The sequence below is a fragment of the Heptranchias perlo genome, unplaced genomic scaffold, assembly GCF_035084215.1.
Source record: "Heptranchias perlo isolate sHepPer1 unplaced genomic scaffold, sHepPer1.hap1 HAP1_SCAFFOLD_50, whole genome shotgun sequence".
Classification (NCBI taxonomy): domain Eukaryota; kingdom Metazoa; phylum Chordata; class Chondrichthyes; order Hexanchiformes; family Hexanchidae; genus Heptranchias; species Heptranchias perlo.
Window position 1 is genome coordinate 8,564,083 of NW_027139516.1, and position 10,744 is coordinate 8,574,826.

General features: G+C 44.8%; 1 non-coding gene across 1 annotated transcript; it reads right to left on the minus strand.

Moving 5' to 3' along the window:
* trnaw-cca (transfer RNA tryptophan (anticodon CCA)) lies at positions 1 to 72 on the minus strand. The gene has a single exon. It is a non-coding gene; the product is annotated as a tRNA-Trp (tRNA).
* Positions 73 to 10,744: the final 10,672 nt, after the last annotated feature.

Below are 10,744 nucleotides of genomic sequence, written 5' to 3' on the forward strand. Positions count from 1 at the left end.
TGACCCCGACGTGATTTGAACACACAACCTTCTGATCTGGAGTCAGACGCGCTACCGTTGCGCCACGAGGCCTGGATGCTATAATGCGTGTTTGTTTCTATCAATGTTTGTCAAGCACCGCTTTAGAGCTCCGAGATTGGTGGAATGGGTTGGCTTTCAAATCCCCGCCCACTCCCACCAGATGTCAGGCAGCATCAGAAGGATCCTTCACCTGTCAGCGGCAGCATGGCGCTCGCTTCCATCGCCTGCTGTCAGCGGACTGCAGCAAATCCAATTACATTCATCCTGCACCCAGAATTATCACATCACAGGAAATGGATGTGGGAAACTGCTCAAGGTACATAATAGGAGGGGATCTTCTGAAAAACACTTAGACTTTCGGTGTTTAGACTTCGATTAGAACTGCAAAAAAGAACGTGTGAAAATATAAACTATGGTGTGATGTTTATATATGTGGGAAACTGCTCAAAATACATAACAGGACGGGAAACTTCTGAAAAACACATGGAATTTCGATGTTTGGACTTTGTTGAGAACTGCAAAAAAGAACGTGTGAAAATATAAATTATGGGTGTGATGCTTATATATAAAGTGAATGTTTCTTTGCGGATTTCTCCCGTTACTGTCTCAAAAATGGGTTGTTAATCCATCAACAATAACTTCCGCTTGATTTTAGCCCGAGTGGTTACAAAATAGCAATTTTAATAGACTGATTACAACAGAGTTGCACTACAGGTGTCTTCAACATTACATTCAACAGTATTATTATTATAATACAACTGTCTGCAGATTACATTAATGACAAGCAATCAACACAAACTGACCTGTCTGCGAATCCAGGTAGATCAGACCTGACCTTTGCGGACTTCCGACTGTCCCCTATTGAGAGCTCTAACATTTGAGAAGGGAGCATGCCCTATCTTTATACGATCCGGCTGCATTGTTCTGTACGTAAGCACCACTGATCATAACTCATGGTCGTAAACCATCCCACTTTGCTGACTCTCAGAAACCACCAAGGGTTGATTATTGTCTTAGTTTTTTTTAGACTTTCTCCGTCATCAGGTTTTGGATGCTTATACTAGGTTAGCACAACCTGGAGTTCAGGTGTCCAGGCACTCAAGTTTCTCTGCACATCAACATTTCATAGTTTCTCACCATTTCAAAAATATTCAGTTCTCTGTTCTTCCTACCAAAGTGAATAACCTCACATTTCCCCACATTATAATCCATCTGCCACATTCTTGCCCACACACTTAACCTGTCTGTATCCCCTTGCAGACTTTTTGTGCCCTCTTCACAGCTTACTTTCCCACCTAGATTTGTATCTTCAACAAACATGGATACATTACACTCGATCCCTTCATCAAGTCATTACAAGTCGTCTATAGGCAGTCATATAAATAGTAAACGGGTAGTGAGAGGAGGGGAAAGACCGATTAGGGACCAAAAAGGAGATCTACACATGAAGGCATAGGGCATGGCTGAGGTTCTAAATGAGTATTTTGCATCTGTCTGTACCGAGGTAGAAAATGCTGCCTAATCACAGTAAATCACAGTAAATGGGGAGGCAGTTGAGATACTGGATGGGGTGAAAATTGATAAAGAGGAGATATTAGAAAGGCTAGCTGTACTTAAAGTAGATAAGTCACCTGGAACGAATGGGATGCATGCTAGGTTGCTGAGGGAAGTAAGTGTGTAAATTGCAGAGGTCCTGGCCATAATCTTTCAATCCTCCTTAGATACAGGGTTTGGTGCCAGAGAACTGGAGAATTGCAGATGTTACACCCTTGTTCAAAAAAGGGTGCAAGGATAAACCCAACAACGAGAGGCCAGTCAGTTTAACCACCGTGGTGGGAAGCTTTTAGAAATGATAATCTGGGACAAAATTAATAGTCATTTGGACAGGAAAGCCACTTTGGATTTGTTAAAGGCAAATCGTGATTGAGTTTCGTGATGAATTGACAGAGAGGGCTGATGAGGGCAATGTGGTTGATGTTGTGTAAATGGCCTTTCAAAAGGCGGTTGATAAAGTGCCACAAAATAGACTTGTCAAAAGGGGCGATAGTGGCTGCTTCCTTATTCTTTAAAAGCGCTTTCTTTTATTTCACTCAACAGATAACTTTGAGTGAGCGAAAACTGATCCACAGTGACGCTTATTTCAAGTTTATACCTTTTAATCTGAAAGGATATATTGGCCTTGGAAGGAGTGCAGCACAGAATCACCAGATTGTTAACAGGGTTAAGGAGTTAAATTATGAGAAGATGTTGTATAAATTAGGTTTAAAATCACACAAGTCACACTGCAAAAAGTTTTCATTTTTGAAACATACATTAATGACCTGGACTTGAGTATGCAGGGTATAATTTGAAAGATTGCAGATGACACGAATCTCGGGAATGTAGTAAACAATGTGGTGGATAGTATCAGACTTCAGGAGGATAGAGCCAGCCTGGTGAAATGGATTGATTAATAGAGGTATAGAGTACAAAAGCTACAAAGTTATGCTAAACGTTTATAAAACACTGGTTCGGCTGCAGCTGGAGGATTGTGTTCAATTCTGAGCACCGCACTTTAGGAAAGATGTCAATGCCTTGGAGAGGGTGCAGAGGAGATTTACTAGAATGGTAATAGGGATGAGGTACTTCAGTTATGTGGTGAGACTGGATAATCTGGGATTATCCCCTGAGAGCGGAGAAGGTTAAGGGGAGATTTGAAAGAGGTGTTCAAAATTATGAAAGGTTTTGACAGAGCAAATAAGGAGAAATTGTTTTCAGAGGCAGAAGGGTCGGTAACCAGAGGACACAGATTTCAGGTAATTGGCAAAAGAGCCAGAGGCGACATGAGGGAACATAATTTACACAGCGAGTTGTTATGATCTGGAACGCGCTGCCTGAAAGGCCGGTGGAAGCTGATTCAATAGTAACTTTCAAAAGGGGATTGGATAAATACTTGAAAAGGAAAAAAAAATGCAGGGCTGATCAGGAAAGAGCTCATGGGTGGTGAGACTACTTGGACAGCTCTTTCAAAGAGATAACACAGGCACGATGGGCCGAATGATCTCCTTCTGTGTTGCAACATATTAAGTGTTACTGGACGGAGAAGCGACACATTCCAAACCAGAATAGAGACAGGAGACTTAGTCAGTTCCCCATTGTTTTTAATGAGATAGTAGCGGTTTCCGTAGTGTAGCGGTTATCGTGTTTGCTTCACACGCGAATGATTCCCGAGTGTAAACATTGTTTTGAAACTTGCTCTCCATCAACATCCAGGTAGGCGTTTTTTCTCCTGCCAAAAAGGGCGACAGTGGCTGCTCCCTTCTTCTTGAAAAGCTGCATCTTTTACTTCATTAAACAGATAACTGAGTGAGAAAAAACTGATCCTCACTGACGCTCATTTAAAGTTTTATTCCCTTTTACTCTAAAAGGGTATATTGGCCTTGGAAGGAGCGCAGCCCAGATTTACCAGAATGTTAGCAGGGCTCGAAGGATTAAATTATGAGGAGCGGTTACATCCTTGTATTCCCTGGAATATAGAAGGCTTTTTAGGATTTTGAAAGGTAGATAGACAAACCCTTTCCTCTGGTTCGGGAGTCTCAGACAATATCACAATATCACAATAGCTGTTTTACGAGTGAAAACGGCCCTACGCATCATTGTGAGTGTCAGAGACGAATCTCTTGGTGCCGCGTCCTGTACAGAGAATGTCAAAACTTTTAAAAGGTGCAGCAAGTGTTCGGGGTTCAGATACACAGACCTTTAATGGGAATGAAATTTTATCAGAGGTTGCAGCCTTCCCTACTTCTCTTGCCCTTTGCGAGTCATCTGTTCCGGTTTAAATTTACAAAATGGGTGAGTTGGTGATCACGGTATAACAGACTCAGCGGTCCCGGGTGAGACAGAGAGAAATCAGCCCGGGCGCGGCCACAATGTGCGCGGTGACACTGCACGGGAGGTCGGGGGTGGGGGAGTCAGAGCTGGGGTTCTCCCTTGAAAGCAACATAAAAATGTTGAAAGAGAATTCACTCAACTTGGGGCTCAAACCCACGACCCTCAAAATAAGAATCGCATGATTTACCGACTGAGCTAGCCGGGCCTAAGCAGGCAAGCCACTCTTGTCTGTCATTGTAGTAAACTCGCCCCTGGGTGTCCATGTGCAGCAATCCCAAGATAACGTCCAGATCATTGGCACTGATTATCTCTGTGTGTGTGTCCACCTGCTGGTTGATTTTGATCGAATGCGAGTGTTTGTCTTCTGTTTGTAACATTAAATAAAAGAGGGCATCAGACACTTCCCTCCCTGACACTGGGGAGCCAGTGAGACAGACTTGTTATTGTGAAAACGCAAATAAAGCATTAATTGAGGAATTATACAGACTCTTATCAGCGCCAAAAGTAGCTTTACAATATGTACACCCCAATAAATAAATAAATAATACAGATACATGCAATACATTTGCAACTAACAGAGTCACGAAACCAGAAATATTATTTGTACCTAATACAAACACTGCCAGATATATGTAAGAACTTTACATGTTTTCCCTGGTGGTCTAGTGTTTTGGATTCAGCACTCTCCCCACCGCGGCCCGTGTTCGATTTCTGGTGAAGGAATTTGCTGTTGCAAAGAACAATTGCCAATTTTGGAGAAACACCGCAAATTTACGGCTCAGAAGGAAGCCATTCGGCCCATCGCGTCCGCGCCGGCCGAAAATGAACCACCCAGCTCAATCCCACTTTCCAACACGCGGTCCATCGCCTTGTCGATTATCCCACTTCAGGTGCAGATCCAAGTATTTTTTAAATGTAACGAGGGATTCTGCCTCTCCCACCCTTTTGAACTGTGAGTTCCAGACACCCAACACCCTCTGGGTGAAAAAAAATCTCCTCAGCTCCCCTCTAATCCTTCCACCAATCACTTTAAATCTATGCCCCCTGGTTATTGACCTCCCTGCTAAGGGAAATATGTCCTTCCCATTCACTGTAACTGGGCCCTTCATAATTTTGTACACCTCAATTAAATCACCCTTGAGCCTCCTCTGTTCCAAAGAAAACAACCCCAGCCTATCCAATCTTTCCTCACAGCCAAAATTCTCCAGCCCTGGCAACCTCCTCTGAAATCTCCACTGTACCCTCTCTAGTGCAATTACATCATTTTTGACTAGTCTGCCAATTGGGACCTTGTCAAAAGCCTTGCTAAAATCCATGTAGACTACATCAAAGTACTCAAGTTGTGTTCTCACCAAGGCCCTATTTAATTGCAGCAAGACTTCCTTACTCTTATACTCCAACCTCCTTCCAAAAAGGCCAACATACCATTTTTCTTCCTAATCGCTTGCTGTACCTGCATGTTAACTTTCTGTGATTTGTTTACAAGTACACCCAACTCCCTCTGAATACCAACATTTATTGGACTCTCACCTTTTACAAAATATTCTGCTTTTCTATTCTTCCTACCAAAGTGGACAATTTCACATTTCCCCACCTTACACTCCAACTGCCACCTACTTACCCAATCACTTAACCTGTCCACCTCTCTTTGCGTCCTCCTCACGGCTTACTTTCCCATCTACCTTTGTATCATCAGCAAACTTGGATTCATTACACTCGGCCCCCTCATCTAAGTCATTAATATAGAATGTAAACAGCAATTGCAACATAAATTGTCCGCCCAGGATCGAAAGCAGGGCCGTTCGCGTGTCAAGCGAACTGGTAACCACTACAACACAAAAAACCGCTGGTGATTTATACTGGACAGAGGGGAACTGACCAGTCATCTCTCTCTGCTCTGATTGGGAGAGTCTTCCTTCACTTGAAACAATATCTCTCCTGTCCCACACTAAAATCATGGAACAGAATCATAGAATATTACAGCACAGAAGGAGGCCATTCGGCCGTGTTGCCCTGCCTACTCTTTGAAAGAGCTGTCCAATTTAGTCCAAAAAACCCAGCCTTTTCCCCGTAACCTTGCTAATCATTCCTCTTCAAGTACCTGTCCAATTGCCTTTTGAAAGTTCCTATGAAAGCTGCTTCCACCGCGCTTTCAGGGAGTGGCTATCAGATCGGAACAACCCTCTGTGCGAAAAAAAAATCTCCTCATTTCCCCTCTAGTCCTAAAAGCTCTCAATCCTTCTCCACGGATGCATTTTTACAAACATTTCATTCATCAAAACCACACAAGTTACACAGGAAAAAGTCTTCATTTTCAAATAATTAACGTTGCGAAGGAGCTCCCTGATTTCCCTTCCCTAACCTTATGAATCAGATCATTCTCGTCCGGATCCTTTTCCACATGAACCGGCCTCCCCGCCTCAGGGAGTAGCCATTCTGATTCTGTGACTGTGGCCAGCTTTGTTCGGGCAGTTGGTTTGACAGGGACGTCACACCGCACCCTCCTCCCGTGTTTTCTTCCACATCCGCAGATTGGGACCAGGCCTGGACTGATTTTTTTTTTCTCTGTCTCACCCGGGGCCGCTGAGTCTCCGACTCAGATCACAAACCAGCTCTCCTAGACCCGATCACCAACTGACCCAGTTTGGAAATTGGAACCGGAGCAAGTACCTCGTCAGAGGGCAAGAGATGGCGGGGAGGCAGCAACCTCTGACAAAATCTCAGGCTTATCAGAGAGGTTTGTGCATCTGAACCCCTAATAACCTTCTGCTCCTTTTAAAGTTTTGACGATTGCACACGAGGCGGCACTGACAGAATCGTCTCTTGCACTGACAGTCAAGCAAGCGGAGGGTTCACTCGCGAAAGCAGCGTAAAAGTTTAAAACTGAATTCGCCCAACGTGGGGCTCGAACCCACGTCCCTAATATTAAGAGTCTCATGCTCAACCGACTGAATTAGCCGGGGAAGCGCAAAATAACCAAAGTCAGAAGCGAGATTCGAACCCACGCCTGCCAAACGAGACTAAGACCAAAACACAGCGACTTAGACCGTTTGGTCATCCTGATTGACAACTGGCTCGTTCAGTCGCCACCCTTTCCACATTGAGACCCCCCCCCCACCCCGGAGAAAGTTTCACTCACTCCAGTGCTTGGTAACATAAATGCTGCTGGAGAGGCTCGGTGAGCGGGATGCCACCTCCCCGGGTTTTCCTGAGCCTATTGTTCTTTATTCCTATTTAATCACGGGAATATCCGCAATCAGGAGCTGAAAAGAATTAAATGCTGAATCACAGAGAAAGGGAAATCCATATTACATCTGATAAATCGGCTAACAGGGCTCCCTGGTGGTCTAGTGGTTAGGATTCGGCGCTCTTACCGCCGCGGCCCGGGTTGGATTCCCAATCAGGGAAGCAACTTTTGAACACTTGTTATATTCATCGTATTAACTGACTCAAAGTCTGTCGGAAGAAAATAAAACAATCATTGTTTTAATCACCATTAATTAACCGATAACGTTATTTTGCAGAATGAAAGGCAACTGAGGGAAGTTGGAAAACTTTAATAATTTCTTTTGTGCGATGAACTTTTTATCCCTTCTCATTTTCCACACTGTATTTTTAAGGGCTCGGTTGAAAATGTTCAGTGCTCGTGAGACCACGAATTTGTGTTAAATTTAACAGGACCGGCTATTGCACAGAGAAAGAAAAAATTCTGCCCCAACATAATGCTCCCACCCGAGATCGAACCGGGGATTTTTCATATATGAGCTGAATGTGATAACCACTAAACTACGAAAACTTCTGCTGGATTTATCAGCCAGAAGTTCGAATGACTGCATTGATTCTCTTTCATAACTATTCAATTGATCGCAGTTGCACAAGTCACAAAAGAAAAATGTTAATTTCAAAGTTATTAAACTCCCAAATGTGACCTGCCTTGTTTGGACAGGGGTTGACCCAGACGACACAGCCTCAACAAAACATATTCTCAACATTTCCACTGGGAACAGGAGGAGGCCATTCAGCCCCTTGAACCTGTTCCGCCCTTCAATTAGATCATAGATGATCTGTACCTCAAATCCATTTCTCCGCCTTTGCTCCCTATCCCTCGATACCCTGACCCAACAAAAATCGATCGATCTCAGTCTTGAAAGCTTCAATTGACCCCCAGCATCCACAGCCTTTTGGGGGACAGAGTTCCAGACTTCTCCTGCCCATTGTGTGAAAAAGTGCTTCCTGATTTCGAACCTGAATGGCATGGTTCTAATTTTAAGGTTATGTCCCCCTCGTTCTTGATTCCTCAAAAGAAATTGAGTCTCTCTCTCTATTCTATCGAATCATTTCAACATGTTAAACACCTCGCTCAGACCGCCCCTCAATCTTCCATACTCGAGGGAATAGGAGCCCAGTCTATGCAGCCTGTCCTCATAATTTAACGTTTTTAGCCCCGGTAACATTCTGGTGAATCTGCTCTGCACCCCCTCCAAGGCCAATCTATCCTTCCTGAGGTGCAGTGTCCAAAACTGAACGCAGTTACTCCAGACGCAGTCTAACCAGAGCTTTATATAACTGGAACATAAATACCACTTCTTTATATTCCAGCCCCCTGAGATAAAGGCTAACATTCCGTTCGCCTTTTAAATTATTTTTGTACCCGTCCGTTAGCTTTTACTGATTTATGTAAATGAACCGTTAATTCTCTCTGCTTCTCCACAGTTCCGAGCTTCTTACCATTTGGAAAATACCCTGACCATAGGTCCAAAGTGGATTACCCCACATTGAACTCCATCTGCCATAGTTTTGCCCACTCACTTGATCTATCAATGTCCCTTTGCAACTTTCCACTCGCATCCACACGACTTACTGTACCACCTAACTTAGTGTCATCAGCAAACTTGGATATACGACTCCCTGTTCCTTCATCTAAGTCATTGATAAATATGGTGACAAGCTGAGACCCCAGTTACAGACCCCTGGGGGATACCACTAGTCGCATCCTGCCAATTGGAGTATGTACCCATTATCCCTACTCTCTGTCTCCTATCTCCGAACCAATTCTCTACCCATGTCAATACATTGCCTCAAGTTTCATGCGCTTTCATTTTTGCCAACAATCTCTTGTGTGGAACCTTATCAAATGCCTGTCGAAATTCCACATAAATAATGTCATAGGAACATAGGAACAGGAGTAGGCCATTCAGCCCCTCGTGCCTGCTCCGCCGTTTGAGAAGATCATGGCTGATCTGTGATCAAACTCCATATACCCGCCTTTGGCCCATATCCCTTGATACCTTTGATTGCCAAAAAGCTATCTATCTCAGATCTAAATTTAGCAATTGAGCTGGTATCAATTGCCGTTTGTAGAAGAGAGTTTCAAACTTCTACCACCCTTTGTGTGTAGAAATGTTTTCTAATCTCGCTCCTGAAAGGTCCGGCTCTAATTTTTAGACAAAATGGTGGTAAGTTCGCTTGACATCTTGGACAAAATGGCTGTAAGTACAGCGGCCATCTTGGACAAAATGGCGGCAAGTCCTTCACGGCTGTTCGATCGGAACAGAAGGAGGCCATTGAGCTCCTCAAGCCTCTTTTCTGGGAACTGAAGGCCATTCAGCCTCTGAAGGCTGCTACACAGGAAAAGGAGGAGGCCATTCAGCCCCTCAAGCCCGTTTCATCGTTACTGGAGGCCGATCATCCCCTCAAGCCTGTTACATAGAATCAGAAGGAGGCCATTCAGTCCTTGGAGCCTGTTATACAGGAACGTGAGGCCAATCAACCCCTCAAGCCTGTCAAATAGCAAAAGGAGGAGGCCATTCAGCCCCTCGAGCCTGCTATCTGGGAACTGAAGGCCATTCAGCCCTTCGAGCCTGTTATACAAGAACTAGACACCAATCAACCGTTCAACCCTGTCAGATAGCAAAAGGAGGAGGCCATTCAGCCCATGGATCCCCTTGCACCAGATCTGGTGGCCAATCAGCCCCTCAATCCTGTTACATAGGAACAGGAGGAGGCCACTCAGCCCCTCGAGCGTGTTAACGGGAACTGAAGGCCATTCAGCCCCTCGAGCCCATTACACCGGAACTGGAGGCCAGACAGACCCTCAAGCCTGTGACATCGGAACAGGAGGAGTCTATTCAGCCCTTCGAGCCTGTTGTACAGGAACTAGACGCCAACCAACCCTTCAAGCCTGTCAGATATCAACAGGAGGAGGCCATTCAGCCCCGAGCCCATTATACCAGACATGGAGGCCAATCAGCCCCTCAAGCCTGTTACATAGGAACAGCAGCAGGCCATTCAGCCCCTCGAGCGTGTTATACGGGAACTGAAGGCCATTCAGCACCTCGAGCCTGTTACACTGGAATAGGACTCGGCCATTAAGCCCCTCGAGCTTGTGGCACTGCAACAGGAGGAGGCCATTCAGCCCTTCGAGACTGTTATACAGGATCTGGACGCCATTCAGCTCCTCGCGCATGTTATATACGAACAAGATGAGTCCATTCAGCCCCTCGAGCATGTTACATAGGAACAAGAGAAGTCCATTCAGCCACACGAGCCTGTTACATAGGTACAAGGGTCGACAATTTAGCTCCTCAACCTGTTCCGCCATTCAATTAGATCATGGCTGATCTGTATTCTAACTCCATCTACCCGCCTTGTTTCCCGAATCCTTTCGACTCTTGCCTAACAAAAATCTATCAATCTCCGTTTTGAAATTTCGGATTGACCCCCCGACTCAACAGACGTTTGTGGGAGAGAGTTCCAAATTTCCACTACCATTTTGTGAAAAAGTGCTTCCTGACATTACCCATGGACGGCCCAGCTCTAATTTTAAGGTTATGCCCCTTTGTTCTAGACTCCC